General features: G+C 36.7%; 1 protein-coding gene across 1 annotated transcript in view; it reads left to right on the plus strand.

The window, feature by feature from the left end:
- DIAPH2 (diaphanous related formin 2) overlaps positions 1-16,036 on the plus strand; it is a 1,001,003-nt gene that overhangs the window by 762,751 nt on the left and 222,216 nt on the right. The window lies entirely within an intron of this gene.

A 16,036-nucleotide genomic window follows, 5' to 3' on the forward strand; every position in this document is an offset into this window, starting at 1 on the left:
TTCTCTCATGACATTATCTATATTTTTTATCACCATACACTGGGCACTCAGGATTTTTGAGAATCAATGCAAGGTAATATATTGTTGAAATGGTCTCTTTACCCTCATTTATTTTATCAAATTATATCATATTATGTTCTGGATAATGCAGTGGTGAGGAAAGAAGCGGGTGAGATGAAAAGAGAAAAAGAAGTTTGGGGAGATGAGCCCTATGGCTCTGATCTCATTTTGTTGACACGTGTCTGTTGACAACACAGTAATAACAGTTTTCCTTGGGGCTTTGAACATTACAAGTCATAATAGATATTAACAGTACTATTATAAGTTGAAAAAAAATAGACGTCTTAATCAACTGAGAGCCTAAGAACAAAGATACTGTATGTCATAATATAAAGTAAATTGTTTTTTGGTTAGTAAGATTGACTGTATATTATTGGTGGTTTTTTTTTTCTTTTTTAGGAAGAGAGGGTAAATAAAGTGATTGGCACCAGGTAGCTACACTCTGAAAAGTTAATAAAAATTAAGAAAAAGCATAGCCTTTGCCACTGAGGGTTAGAGAATTTAAAAGCAAAACAAAATCTGAATAAGATATGAGAACATGATTAATATGGACCACCTATTTCTTAATATAGTGACAGTAAAAATTGCAAGCGCTGTGTAATGTTGACCATGTGCCAAGCACTGTTCTAAGACTTTGACATGTTTTAAGTCAGTTAATCTTCATAACATAAGAAGTAGGTACTGTCATTACCTCATCCAGTTGAGGAAACTGAGGTTCGTAGAAATTAAAGAACTTGCCCAATATCACACAAATGAGAAGTGTATCACCAAGATTAGAATCCAAGTAGTCTGGCTATAGAATCTTTGCAATTATAAATGCCATTGTCAAATAATAATAACTAGCAACAACTACTAACCTGTAGCACTATGTACCAGGAACTGTTGCAGGAGTTTTGCGTATACGAACATATCTAATCCTCATAAAACCCTATAGGAAAGGGCTAGTTTCTCATTTTTAGATGAGGAAACTGAGGGACAGAGAAGTTAAGTAACTTACCCAAGTTCACAGAGACAGTCAGTAAGAGATAGATAGAATCAAGATCTGAATCTAGGCAGTCTGTGGCCAAATTTATTATTTTTATCATAAGTATTAATTATAATGATTAACCATTACCAATTATTTTGTAGTAATGTCTCTTAATAGCTAATCTTCTGAAATGATGTCTATACCATTAAGTTTATTCTTTATACCTTTAAAATATATCAAATGTTTTAGGAATTTCCAATAGTTTATCTTTTATATCCCAGGAAATAAATATAACAACATTTTAAAAGAAGAAAAAAAGTTAAAAACCAAGGTTAAAAAGAGTAGCATCAACATAATTTAGCAAACAGACTTCATAATTAGGATGAAAAGAATTGATCCTGACTGAAGATACTCAATTAGGAAAAGCAATGGGTATTCATAGGAAGTTCTTGCTTAAAAGGTGATGGAGTCAGTAGAATAGGACTAAAAGTTACTCCCTTTTATGCATGGACTAATAGATAAGAGTATGGAAGAAGGGGCTCCTAGGTGGCTCAGTTGGTTAATCATCTGATTCTTGATTTCTGCTCAGGTCATGATCTCACTGTTCATGAGATACGATGGCACCCTGCATTACCATGGAGCCCACTTGGGATTCTCTCCCTCTCTCTCTCTGCCCTTCCCCCACTCATGCTTTCTCTCTCTCTCTCTCTCTCTCTCTCTCTCTCTCTCTCTCTCTCTCAAAAATAAATAAACTTAAAAAAAGGTGTCTTGAAGAAGTAGGGGGCAGATGGTGCATTCCCTTGGCTATGCTAAGGCCTTTACCCTGAAGGCAATGGGAAGCCTATAAGTATTTATAAATGGAAAAAATGATATGCTTTATAGATTTCTTAGATCATTTTGACAAAAGCATAGAAAATGGATTGGAAAGAGAAGGGCCTGTGACAACAGTGGTTATAAAGTTATTATCATAATCCTGACAAGAGATGATGACAGCCTGAATTCAGTGGTAGTAAGGTTAGAGAAGTTACCAATAAGAGGTATATTTGAGTTCTATAGGATGTGGATATACAGAGACAGATTTATTTAAAGGAATTTGTTCATGTGATTATGGAAGCTGGCAAGTCCAAAGCCTGCAGAGTAAGGTGTCAGGATAGACCCAGGGAAGAGCCAGTGTTCCAGTTGAAGTCTAAAGGCAGTTGGCTTACAGAATTCCTTCTCAGGGGAAGTCAATTTTTTTTAATGTTCATTTATTTTTAGAAGAGAAAGAGAGACAGAATGCTAGCAGGGGAGGGACAGAGAGAGAGGGAGACACAAAATCAGAAGCAGGCTCCAGGCTCTGAGCTGTCGGTACAGAGCCCAATGTGGGGCTCAAACCCACAAACCTTGATATCACCACTTGGTCTGAAGTCAGATACTTAACTGACTTAGCCACCCAGATGCCCCAGGGGAGGTCAAACTTTTTATCTATTCATGCCTTCAGCTGGTTGGATGAGACCCACCCACATTATGGATAGCAATCTACTTTATTCAAACTCCACATATTTAAATTTTAATCTCATCCCAAAACATCCTCACAGAAACATCCAGAATAGTGTTTGAATAAATATCTGGGCACTGTGGCCCAGCCAAGTTGACCCATAAAATTAACCATTACCAGAGGAGTATTAAATGGTAGAACTGACTGACCCTACTGGTTGATTGGATATGGGAATTGAAGAAAGGAGGCATTAAAGAATGTGATACCCTTCATAAAGAAAAAATTAAGGAATAGAGCAAATTTCATCAGTAAGGTTACAGTGATTAGTGTCATTTTGAACATGTTTCATTCTCAGATGTTTTGGAAAGATCGGAAATGTCCAAGTAGCCATTGTATATGTGTGTATGAATCTCAGTAAAGAGGTTTGGACTACACAGACAGGCTTGAAAATCATTGGTTTTAGATGATTAGGGTTAGGGTATATTAGTTTGCTAGGTCTTCTGTAACAAAGTATCACAAACCAGTTGGTTCAGAACAATAGAAATCTATTGTTTCACAGTTCTAGAGGACAAAAGGTGTTATGGGAGGGCTGTGCTCTTTCTGAAGATGCTAGGGAGAGATCTGTTCCAGCCTCTCTCCTAGCTTCTGGTAATTCCTTGGTTGTAGCAGCATAACTTTGATCTTGGCATTCTCCCTGTGCATGTCTGTCTCTTCACATGGTGTTCTTTTTATTAGGATACCAGTCGTATTAGATTAAGGGTCCAACCTACTCCAGTATGATCTCACCCTAATTAATTAGACAGCTCAACCCATAACATGACTTTGAATGAGATCACTAGGGTAAAATACAAATCAGAGGTTCTGAAAGTATTTGGTCTCAGAAACTGTTTACACTTTTGAAATGTAACTTACTGTGGACCCCAAATACTTTTTGCTTATTCAGTAATATATATTGACATTTATCATGCTAGAATTAAAATAGACATAATAAATAAAATTATATAAGATAAATCATTTTAAAATTATTTATTTACTAACTCTATTAAAATAACAAAGTAAACCTATTACATGCTAAATAACGTTTTTCACAAAAAGTAGCTTCATGTTATAACCCCCATGTCCCCCAAATATTAGTAAGAAGAGAAAATTAATGTTGTAAATTTCTTCAAAGGCTGGCTTAATAAAAGACAGCTTGATTCTCATACCTGCTTTTACATTCAATCTAATACAGTATCATTTGTCATGTAACTTCTGGAAAACACTATACACTCAGGAAAGAATGAGAGAGAAATAGGCAAAAAAGTATCACTATTCTTATGAAGATAGTTTTTACCTTGCATATTTTATATGATGTCAGAGGCCCCCACAAGTCCCTAGAACACACTTTGAAAATCTCTGGGGTGAGTAATGAAAGAGCAAGCAGTCAAGACAGAGTCTGTTGAGCTTTGTGGCAAGAAAATAATCTTGCCCCCATACCACATTGTGCCCTTCCCCATCCCTGAGTATTTATCAACCTTTCACTTTTTCCCTAAAAATGTACCTGTAATAGAAAGAAAAAGGAAATAAAGAAAGGACCTATTTTTATTATGTTTCTAGTATATATTTTCATTTCCCAAGATTTGGTCAATTACCTCTTCAAATATCATTGAGGCCAAGTATAAAGATCCAAATAAGTTTTTATGCAGTTGCTTAGCTGAGTTATCTGAATATGAAAAACATACTTTAATATAGGATTTATCTTTTGTGTATTGTTACCATATCTCTATTTCGAGATCCAAGAATAAACTTTACCATTAGGTTCTTGATTGATGGTCTATATGTTGTAAATACTTTATTATTATTAACAATAGTTATTATTATTTTATACTTAAGAGTATATGTGTGTTAGTACTTGTACATATGTTTCAAAAAACGATTCTTCCATTGGACAGCATAGCCTTAAGAAGATGAGAAGAAAGAATAAGAACAGGGTTGGGGAGTTGGTGGTCAAGATGGAACTCAGTGTCACTGAGTTTCTCAGACAGTATCTTATAAAAGATGCTAATATTAACTAGGTGGAAGTCAGTTGCAGACACTTAGAGGGTCTGGGAGGAAGCATGGTCAAGCTACATAAAATATGAATCCATGGGTGGCATGAGAATGAGTTGCAATCAGAACATGATTTAGAGAACTTTAAATGTGTCTAATAAGAACAGTGTTATCCACCTTCCAGTGAAAGAATTATATTCTTCCTTTCTACTGAAAGATGATGTAGAACATTTGGTTGTCATTGTGAGATATGTATTATATAGAGCGTAGAGGTATTTTGTTGCATATGTGATTAGAGATATTTACCATTAAAACCAGAGGACCTTACCTATAACAATAGTAGTCAAATAGAGTCCCTTGGGTAAATAAAGTCAGTTGAAAATTAACAACTTTAACAACACATAAAATCTTTCCATAAAGTTTCTATTTCATATCAACTTAGCTAAATCGCAGATCCCTCCCTTTTATAAAATATCCTATATAGCTAATAAGTAACAGTAGTAAGATATATTTATGTGACATGCAAAATTATATATGTTCATCAAAAAGAAGTATTTTAGAATTTAATTATTCAGAAGAATAAGAGGATAAAGGAAGCACAAAAGATTATTTATGTAATGTAGATGTGATCAGCTGAGCTCAGAATTAAGTGAAGATATCATAGAAACCAAGCAGAGAAGTATATCTTTCATGTTAAATCCATAAAAAAAATCCGTTTGAAACCTCCATTTTGAGAAAAATGGAGATCAGAAGGCAAAGGCCATGATAAGAATTAGTATTTTTTTAATTGTAAAGGAGAAAAATGCAAGATTATATGTTAAAGAGCATCATTTTGTAAACATTAAATTAAAATGAAAAACTAAAAACTTATTTAAGTCTGTACATTTAAAAGAGCTAGAAGATCAGTCCTGGCTCTGCCACCTTCTAGCTTTATGACCTTGTTCTTTTCCTTTACCTCTTCATGCCTCAGTTACCTCATCTGTAAATGTAGGATAATGACATTTACCTCCTATAATTTTAGTTAAAATTAACTGAGATCAGTAAGTACAGCACATACCACAGAGCCTAGAATATACTTGTTGCTGCAGCTAACAGTCATTTTGTGCTCATTGCAGAATCTGAAAAAAATTCAAGATGTAGTCCCTCTGCATCCTTAAGTATTTTGTCGGAGAATTTTATAATTTTGTCAGAGAAATGTATAGCAGAGGAAAATCTGTTTTCCCGCTCCCCATCTGAGGTTGTTTGAGTGGGGACCTGTAAACTAGACTGACTAAAAACAGATTAACAAAAGAAAAACAGATTTATTAATGTGGCATACATGTGGGAGCACTCAGTGATGTACAATTCAAATGAGTGGTTAAAACTTGGGCTTTTATAGCATCTTAACAAAATAATACTGAATTTGTAGAAATTTTTAGGTAAGACAAAGGAAAAGGACTTTGAGTTTCTAGGGCAGCAAATGGTAAGAAGGTAAATATATGGGGGAACTAATGGAAGATAAGGGCTAGTTAGCAAAGGTTTTATGTAGGTTCTTTTGGTGCTATTTCTGGACTGATAAGGGTTTATTTAGAGTTAACTCTGGTGGTTAACTTTTATGTTCTTCCTTGCAAAGAAGGGAAGATGGACACTTCACAAATTGATGTCCCGATTTCAGGCAAGTAGGGGCAAAACAGAGAGTTTTTCTTATATTTTTTTTCTCAATTGTCTTCAGCTAAAAAGAATCCTTATGCCAAAATGGCATATTCTGAGGTGGCATATTCTGCTACCGTTCAGATAAAATAAAGCTGAAGGAGCACATAGTATAATAATATATAATAGAGATTATTTAGAACTATCTAAAAGGGGAATTCAATGAAGTCTAGTGAAATGGTATAAGGTTTTGCAGAAAAGGCTAAGTATAGTCTCAATGTATCAGTTGAACTAGATGATGAAGGCCGAGTAATACCTGACTGAGCGGCAGCAAAACTATCTAGTAAATGGGAATAACGTCAGCAGTAATGCATGTAAGCAAATAAGGGAGCAGGTCTTATGTACAATATGTTCAATAGCCCACAAGAAATTAAGAGGATATGTCCTAAATTCAAGTCCCAGATCCACAACTGACTAGCCATATAATCTCTGATGAAGTATTTTATCTCTCTGTGCCTTAATTTCCTCATCTATAAAATGGAATAATAGTATCTCCCTTGTTATTATGAGGGCTAAGTCAGGGAACCCACATAGATTGGTGTTACTTCTACTCTAGTCTATCAATTATATGTTAATGTCTTTGGTCTCTGATAAATAGTTCCATGTTCAGTAAACATCTTCTGACCTTGCCACTGTCCTCATTGTTGTCATTGGCAGAGAAGGGTTTGAATTGGAAAGGTGGGAAGACTAAGAGTGTGAAGAGCTTTCCAAGTCAGGCAGGGGAGTTGCGGTGTGATGTGGTAGGAGAGCCAAGGTGATTATAAAAATTTGTTCAGGGATTACTGAGGTGAAATGAGCCAGAAACACAAGAGAGAAGAGGTGAATACAAGGTGGAGGCAGCTAGAAAAGAACAGAGAAAGGTGAAAAAAAAAAAAAAGAGTTAGCTCATATCTGTTTCTGTCTTCAAAGAAGGAGTTTAAACCAGGGGTAGTTTAGGAAGGTGGTAACAGGAAGGAAAATTTTCATAGAATTGATGGGGAAAAAGGGCAGTGGTAGTTACAATGGATTGGCTTTTTAAAATTTTTTTAATATCAGCACCATTTTACCAGTACATAATTATGTATTTTTTTGACATATTAGGTTATTTTATTTATCCAACCAACATTTATTGCACCATTTCTCAAATAATTATAATTGGAGTGTGTACAGTAGCACACCATTATTTAATTGTAAAATTTAGAAAAGTAATTTAAATGCAGCAAAAAATATGCTAAATCGATAAATGTACTCTATAATATGTAATAATATGTAAATGATGCAAAATTCTTGGTATAATCTACGTTCTACAACCTTTCATTGTGTTAGTATAGATGATAATTAACTTAGGTACCACTAAAAATAAATAATTCTGTAGGTAGAGCAAGAAAGTTTACCAAATATTTGTAATATTTGTGAATAAATCTATTTCTTTTCATGTTTATGGAAGTCAGCAAATTAATTACAATGACTTAGAGGAAGTGATAAAAGGAAATGTATTTTAAAAAGGGTGTTTTGAAATTGGAAACTCTAAGTGTGTCTCTTATGCAAATATTATTTCATCACGAGCTATTTTGCTCTCCTTACATAAGATTATATGGAAATTTGAATTGCCTGTTTACTTCTAGTATGATGACAAAGAATGAGGTATCTTAGTCAGATTTGATGATAAATCATTCTTCTGAGAGTAAATTAGCAAAATTTAGCCAACAGGCCTAAACATTTAAACTCTATTATTAGTGGTATATAGCAATTTTGTTTTTCTCTTTCCCAAGTTTTAAATTACATCTTATAAGTAAATGAATTCATTACACATTACATTATTTTGATCTAAATAAGTAAAAACTGTTTCCCCAGACATTAAATTATAGTAACCAAAATTATAGGATACCCATAAATAACAGAATTGATCCCAATAGTATTTAAAGCACTACCAATAATATAAATTACTGAGAAAATATAGGTAACATCATTCTGGCATATTCTACAAATGCTAATGAACAGCTCACAGATAATAATACAAAGTTAAACAAGTGGGTATACTTGTTAGACTTAGAAAAGAATCATTGACCTAATAAAGCCTTATCCATGGAGGAAAAAAGGGATATCTGGCTGATACTCTGTTTATTTAAATTGTCTTGCTGTCTACTTTAGCATACAGTTCAAGAAATCTGTGTTTTTTCAAAATCAGAACTTGTTCTTTTTGTCATTAGGTTTGTTTCTTCAGTGGAAATTTGTGGGACTTTTTCACAAAATTATTCAGTACAGTAAAGATTTTTCCAGGTCCTTAGGGCTTTTAGCAAACTAATTTATTTAGTATAAATTTGGAATTTTGTTATTTTTAAAATTTTTTAATGTTTACTTATTTTTCAGAGAGAGAGGAGACAGAGTATGAGTGGGGGAGGGGCAGAGACAGACAGACAGACAGACAGAATCTGAAGCAGACTCCAGGCTCTGAGCTGTCCGCACAGGATATTTAACTGACTGAGCCACTCAGGCACCCCTGAAACTTTGTCATTTTAATGAAACCTTTTTTGGGTCTGATTTAGGCAATGTTAAGCACTATTGCTACCATTCATTCAATAAACACTTCTTGAATTTTTCAGTTTAGGCACTGGGTTAAGTCACCCAGGTGCAAGAGGAACTCCCACAGCAGTAGCCATCCAGTGAGAAATTACACCCTCTGTGTGATTCTGCTGACTCCCAATACATGTTATCTAAGACACATCTTTTATTGGGGTAGCCTGCAAATGAAATGCGTCCAACCTTTTTTCCTTTGGAGCTAGGCAAACCTGAGTTCAGATTCTTACTGTGCCCCTTAAACAGTATAACTTTGACAAGTCACCTAACCTCTCAGGTCCTCAGCTTCCTTGCTATAAAACAAGGAAAAGAATAGGATCTATCTCCTAAAATTTTCATAAGAAGTAAATGAGAGAATATATGTAAATCTCTTAGCATTTTCCTGGCACATGGTTAGCACCCAATAAGTATTAAGTGTTATTATCCCATTCATAATAATAGTTATTTTAGTGAACATATTAAAAAAAAACTATCAATGGCAATAATCACAACATTAAAATCTTGGTTGTCTAGAATGCCTAAGGAAAGAGGTGTTTTGAGTGGTCTGATTTTGTAATTATATAGAAAGCCATTTGTACATTAGTCTTGATCATTTGTAATCTTTCTGAACTCTGTTAGTCCACAGCTCTCCTCTTGTCTACCTACCCAACCACCTCACTGCCCCCAGTGTTTTTGGCTTTACATTTTAGACAGGTGAAAATTTGTAGAATATAGGGCTTATATTATAATTTTGAACCTGTAGCCTGCAATACAGTATATAGGTACCTGATAGATGTTTAGGACTTTGTTATTGTCTCTGGGTCATTACCCACAGCATCAGTGAATATGCACACAGGTGTCAGAGAGTGGGGTTTATACTAAACCCAGAATACCTTTTTGATTAATCAAAGGTTCTAGTTATTTTTTCCTATGGCCTATTTTAGCCACTTATCTATCACTAGTAATTTTTTTTTCTGATCTCACACTAAAATAATTACATTTCTGACATTGATTCACTGGAAATAAGTGTTAAACCCTCATTCTTTCTGCCTGATTTATCAGTAAAACAAATTTCCGCATCTACTAAAAACTTCTTTTAAACAGAAGATAAAAGGGGCACCTGGGTGGCTCAGTCGGTTAAGTGTCCGACTTTGGCTCAGGTCAAGACTTATGGTTTGTGAGTTCGAACCCCATGTCAGGCTCTGTACTGACAGCTCGGAGCCTGGAGCCTGCTTCAGATTCTGTGTCTCCTTCTCTCTCTGCCCCTCCCCCACTTGTGTTCTGTCTCTGAAAAAATAAATAAATGTAAAAAAATATTTTTAAATGCCCAGCAGAGGATTAAAAAAAAAACAAGATAAAAATAAATATATGGAGATAGGTAATATACTTTAGATCTCATTAAAAGTTCTTATACTCCAAGTGCAGAAACTCAGATTTGCAAAAACCATAAAAGCTGTCTTCAGTATGTTGAACATCTAACAAGATGTCATCAGTTCTTATGTAGAAGATGAACAATGTTGGCAGTTACAAATTTGGCTTTTCTTTACAGTATGTGCTTGTTACCATGCATGCATTGTTTAACTTTACTAGGCAGAAAACCATGAAAATTTTGGAGCAAGTGAGTGAAAACAATCAAATTGACTATATAAGAAAGGACCAAAACACACTGTAGGTGGCCTAATCATTTTTTAGAAACTCACTTTGGTTCCGTATTTTAATATTCTGTTTTATTAAACTGTGGAATGAATAACAGTTGTTGTATACCAACATTGCAATTAATTTGGCTCTCTTCTCAGTCAAATTTATTTAGAACAGCTTGAGAAGGATAGGTATTATCTCTGCTTTAAACGTCTGGTAGAACTCCCCTGGGAAGCCATCTGGTCCTGGACTCTTACTTGTTGGGAGATTTTTGATAACTGATTCAATTTCTTCGTGGGTTATGGGTCTGTTCAAGACCCATTTCTATTTATTCCTGTTTGAGTTTGGGGAGTGTGTGGGTGCTTAGGAATTTGTCCATTTCTTCCAGGTTGTCCATTTTGTTGGCATGTAGCTTTTCATAGTATTCCCTGATAATTGCTTGTATTTCTGAGGGATTGGTTGTCATAATTCCATTTTCATTCATGATTTTACCTATTTGGGTCATCTCCCTTTTCTTTTTGAGAAGCCTGGCTAGAGGCTTATCAATTTTGTTTATTTTTTCAAAAAAACAACTCTTGGTTTCGTTGATCTGCTCTACAGTTTTTTTAGATTCCATATTGTTTATTTCTGCTCTGATCTTTATTATTTCTCTTCTTCTGCTGGGTTTAGGCTGCCTTTGCTGTTCTGCTTCTAGTTCCTTTAGGTGTGCTGTTAGATTTTGTATTTGGTATTTTTCTTGTTTCTTGAGATAGGCCTGGATTGCAATGTATTTTCCTCTCAGGACTGCCTTTGCTGCGTCCCAAAGCATTTGGATTGTTGTCTTTTCATTTTCACTTGTTTCCATATATTTTTAATTTTTTCTGTAATTGCCTGGTTGACCCATTCATTCGTTAGTAGGGTGTTCTTTAACCTCCATGCTTTTGGAGGTTTTCCAGACTTTTTCCTGTGGTTGATTTCAAGCTTCATAGCATTGTGGTCTGAAAGTGTGCATGGTATGATCTCAATTCTTGTATACTTATGAAGGGCTATTTTGTGACCCAGTATGTGATCTATCTTGGAGAATGTTCCATGTGCACTCAAGAAGAAAATATATTCTGTTGCCTTGGGATGCAGAGTTCTGAATATATCTGTCAAGCCCATCTGATCCAATGTATCATTCAGGGCCCTTGTTTGTTTATTGACCGTGTGTCTAGATGATCTATGCATTGTTGTAAGTAGAGTTTTAAAGTCCCCTGCAATTACCACATTCTTATCAATAAGGTTGCTTATGTTTGTAATTAATTGTTTTGTATATCTGGGGTCCCCCTAATTTGGCACATAGACATTTATAATTGTTAGCTCTTCTTGATGGATACACCCTGTAATTATTATATAATGCCCTTCTTCATCTCTTGTTACAGCCTTTAATTTAAAGTCTTGTTTGTCTGATATAAGTATGGCTATTCCAGCTTGCTTTTGACTTCCAGTAGCATGATAGCTAGTTCTCCATCCCCTCACTTTCAATCTGAAGGTGGCCTCAGGTCTAAAATGAGTCTCTTCTGGACAGCAAATAGATGGGTCTTGTTTTTTATCCATTCTGATACCCTATATCTTTTGGTTGGAGCATTTAGTCCATTTACATTCAGTGTTATTATTGAAAGATATGGGTTTATAGTCGTTGTGATGTCTGCAGGTTTCATGCTTGTAGTGATGCCTCTGGTACTTTGTGGTCCTTGCAACATTTCACTCACAGAATCCCCCTTAGGATTTCTTGTTGGGCTGGGTTAGTTGTAATGAATTCCTACAGGTTTTGTTTGTTTGGGAAGATCCTTGTCTGTCCTTCTATTCTGAATGACAGACTTGCTGGATAAAGGATTCTTGGCTGCATATTTTTCCTGTTCATCACATTGAAGATTTCCTGCCATTCCTTCCTGGTCTCCCAAGATTCAGTAGATGGGTCTGTCACTAGTTTTATTGGTCTCCCTTTATATGTTAGTGTGTTTATTCCTAAATGCTTTCAGAATTTTCTCTTTATCCTCGTATTTTGTCAGTTTGACTATGATATGTTGTGCAGAAGATCGATTCAAGTTACATCTGAAGGGAGTTCTCTGTGCCTCTTGGATTTCAATGCCTTTTTCCTTCCCCAGATCAGGGAAGTTCTCAGCTATGATTTGTTCAAGTACACATTCAGCCCCTTTCTTTCTCTCTTCCTCTTCTGGAATTCCTATTATACGGATATTGTTCCGTTTCATTGCATCACTTAGTTCTCTAATTTCCCCCTCATACGCCTGAATTTTTTTCTCTTTTTCTCAGCTTCCTCTTTTTCCATAATTTTATCTTCTAATTCACCAATTCTCTCCTCTGCCTCTTCAATCCAAGCTGTGGTTGCCCCCATTTTATTTTGCAGCTCATTTATAGCCTTTTTTTTTAGCTCCTCCTAGGTTTTCCTTAGTCCCTTGGTCTCTGTAGCAATAAATTCTCTGCTGTCCTCTATACTGTTTTCAAGCCCAGCGATTAATTTTATGACTAGTATTCTAAATTCCCTTTCTGTTATATTGCTTAAATCGTTTTTGATCAGTTCATTAGCTGTTGCTACTTCCTGGAGTTTCTTTTGAGGAGAATTCTTCTGTTTTGTCATTTTGGATAGTCCTTGGAGTGGCGCAGAACTGCAGGGCTGTTCCTCTGTGCTGGCTGGGCGGAGCTGCAGTCAGACCTGATGTCTGCCCCCAGCCCACCTCGGGGCACAGTCAGACTGGTGTGAACTTTATCTTCCCCCCTCCCAGGGGCAGGACTCAGTGCAGAGTGGTGTGGCCCCTGTCTGGGCTACTTGCACACTGCCAGGCTTGTAGTGCTGCTTTGATGGGGTCTGGTGTATTAGCCAGGGTGGATCCGCAAGGTGCACAGGGGTGGGAGGGGCAGGCTCAGCTCACTTTGCAGTCAGTGGTCCCCTGCAGGAGGGGCCCTGCAGCACTGGCAGGGAGGCTGACCTGTCAGAGGAATGGATCCACAGAAGCACAGAGTTGGTTGTTTGTACAGTGCAAGCAAGTTTGGTGAACTGGTTCCCTTTGGGATTTTTGGCTGGGGGATGGGCGAGGGAGATGGTGCTGGCCAGTGCCTTTGTTCCCCGCCAAGCTGAGCTCTGTCCTCTGGGGCTCAACAACTCTCCTCCTGTTGTCCTCTAGCCCTCCCACTCTCAGAGCAGAGCTGTTGACTTTTAACATTCCAGATGTTAAGTCCCACTGGCTGTCAGAACTCACGGAGTCAGGCCCCTCCGCTTTTGCAATCCAGACTTCGGGGGCTCTGCTTTGCTGGGCTGGCTGCCCCTCCACTGCCCCAGCTCCCTCCTGCCAGTCCATGTAGCATGCACCACCTCTCCGCCCTTCATACCCTCTTCCGTGGGCCTCTCGTCTTTGCTTGCCTCCAGAGAGTCCATTCTGCTAGTCTTCTGGTGGTTTTCTGGGTTATTTAGGTAGATGTGGGTGGAATCTAAGTGGTCAGCAGGACATGGTGAGCCCAGCGTCCTCCTACACTGCCATCTTCTCCTAGCTTTCCTCAGTCAAATGTATTTAGATTCATGTCAGTAATCACACCTAACAGATACATAGAACTAACAAACTGCACTGAATCCAACTGAGTTTCTAATGATTTTTTTAAATTATATTTGTTCCACCCACATTGAATCCCTGAGCCCCTGGGCTGCTTTAGACTCAGGACCAAATCTTTTGTTACACTAAATATACAAAAGGATTATTATGGATGAAAACCTTTCTGTGATTTTTAATTTATGCTACTAGTATTTATTGAGTGCCCACTACATGCTGAGTGGAGTGACACACCCTAATCATAGTATTGCTTTCTGATAACTCAGCATCATTAACCCACTTATGGGGTTACTAATTGTCATCTTTTTCCCTCTTTGTGTGTCTCTTCTGTGAGAAATAATGTCTCTTGCTTATTTATATGTGTATTATATGTATCCACTCAAACAGGACCATGTGTGGCATCTAACATATTTCATTTATTTCACCTATTTTATATATGAAACCTTCTATTCCTTTTTCTTCTTTATGTCTGGTAAGTGCTCTGTCTTCAGTCACTCCGTCCACACATGAGCAATAAGTATATGATATCTTCAGTAATTCATAGGGAAAAAACACATCTTAGTTTAAGAAAGTAGTTGTGCCTTTGTTATAATGATATTAGAAGAATGTCATAACCTAAACTTAGACTACCTGATTGTCATCTAAATCAACTGTTTCAGAGTGACTCAGAAGGTGCTGGAATAATTTATTTGGGAGGCAAAAGGTGACTATCCTTTTAAAAGTGCAGTTTGCCATGGATAGTATAATACTTTTATTTGTTTTAATCAGTATTAGAATCTACTTTAAATGTGCATTGTGTAAAAAAAAATACCTCTCTGCATCAGAGGAGATGTTTACAAATTCCTGAATTTGATTTTGCCTTTTCTATTTTCCAAGTCCTGGACAGGGCTACCTAGGAATTACTTGGACTATCACTAAACAGGATGGATGTATATAAGTCTAGGGAGCTAGAGGCACAGCCCTACTGATAGAGGGGCAGGGCCCCAGGGGTCCTTTTCAGATCTGTATGGTTCTGTTAGAAAAGAATCGTATTCTCTGAGTCTGCTGGTTTAGACTATTTGTAATATGATAGTTATAATAAGTGTTTTATTTGGATGTTTAATCTCTCTTTTTTTAAAAAAATAATGTTAATTTTTGAGAGAGAGAGAGAGAGAGAGAGAGAGAGAGAGAGAGAGAGAGAGCATGAGCAGGGGAGGGGCAGAGAGGGAGGGAGACACAGAATCAGAAGCAGGCTCCAGGCTCTGAGTGGTCAACAGAGAGCCTGACGCAGGGCTTGAACTCACAAACCTCGAGATTATGACCTCAGCTGAAGTCAGACACCGAACCAACTGAGCCACCCAGGTTCCCCTAATCTCTCATTTTTATAACATAACCCCATCCCAGTTTTTAAGGTAATAATTTTATGCATTTGAGCACTTGAAGTAGAAAAATTTTTTTGAACTTCCCTGTTTATCTCACTAATATCTGCAGGTTCCTGGTTTGAGTTGCTACCTCCTCTGATTTTCTGGAGCAGTATTTCTGTGAAAGAAAAATGTGTTCCCTGTAGTCCTTTGTCAAAAACCCTTTGCACTTGCTTTCTTTTGCCAATTGAACCTTATTTGAAAAGCATCAGTAGAGAGAGCTTGCCTAGCCTTTGCTAGACAGTAGCTGTAGGTGCATTTAAACAATCCAACTTTAAAAGGGATTTCTCTCTTTTTATTTGAAAACAATTCAAAATGAAAGGTGTGTGTCTCAAGACAGAGTGCTTAATTGACCTTGCTCTACTGAACTTCAGTATGGTATATGACACTGACTCCCCTGTGTCCTCCCTGGTGCTCTTTTCTTTCCTTTTTTTCTGTCTAATGGTTTAAAAAGATTCTTTACTTATTTGAAGCACCTGATTCTGAGTTAGAGCTCTATCTGGCATAACTGGAATCCATTATGTTGTTAGCTCTTGTTATACTGTTCTTTGCATCTTTTTCTTCACTCAAATGGTCAGTGCAGTTTTGGGCTATCTGATCATATTTTGAGAGGAAATGGAGATCAAGCTATAGAAATGGGCTATGGCTACATTAAGCCGTA

The sequence above is a fragment of the Prionailurus bengalensis genome, chromosome X (genome assembly GCF_016509475.1).
Source record: "Prionailurus bengalensis isolate Pbe53 chromosome X, Fcat_Pben_1.1_paternal_pri, whole genome shotgun sequence".
NCBI classification, from domain to species: Eukaryota; Metazoa; Chordata; class Mammalia; order Carnivora; family Felidae; genus Prionailurus; species Prionailurus bengalensis.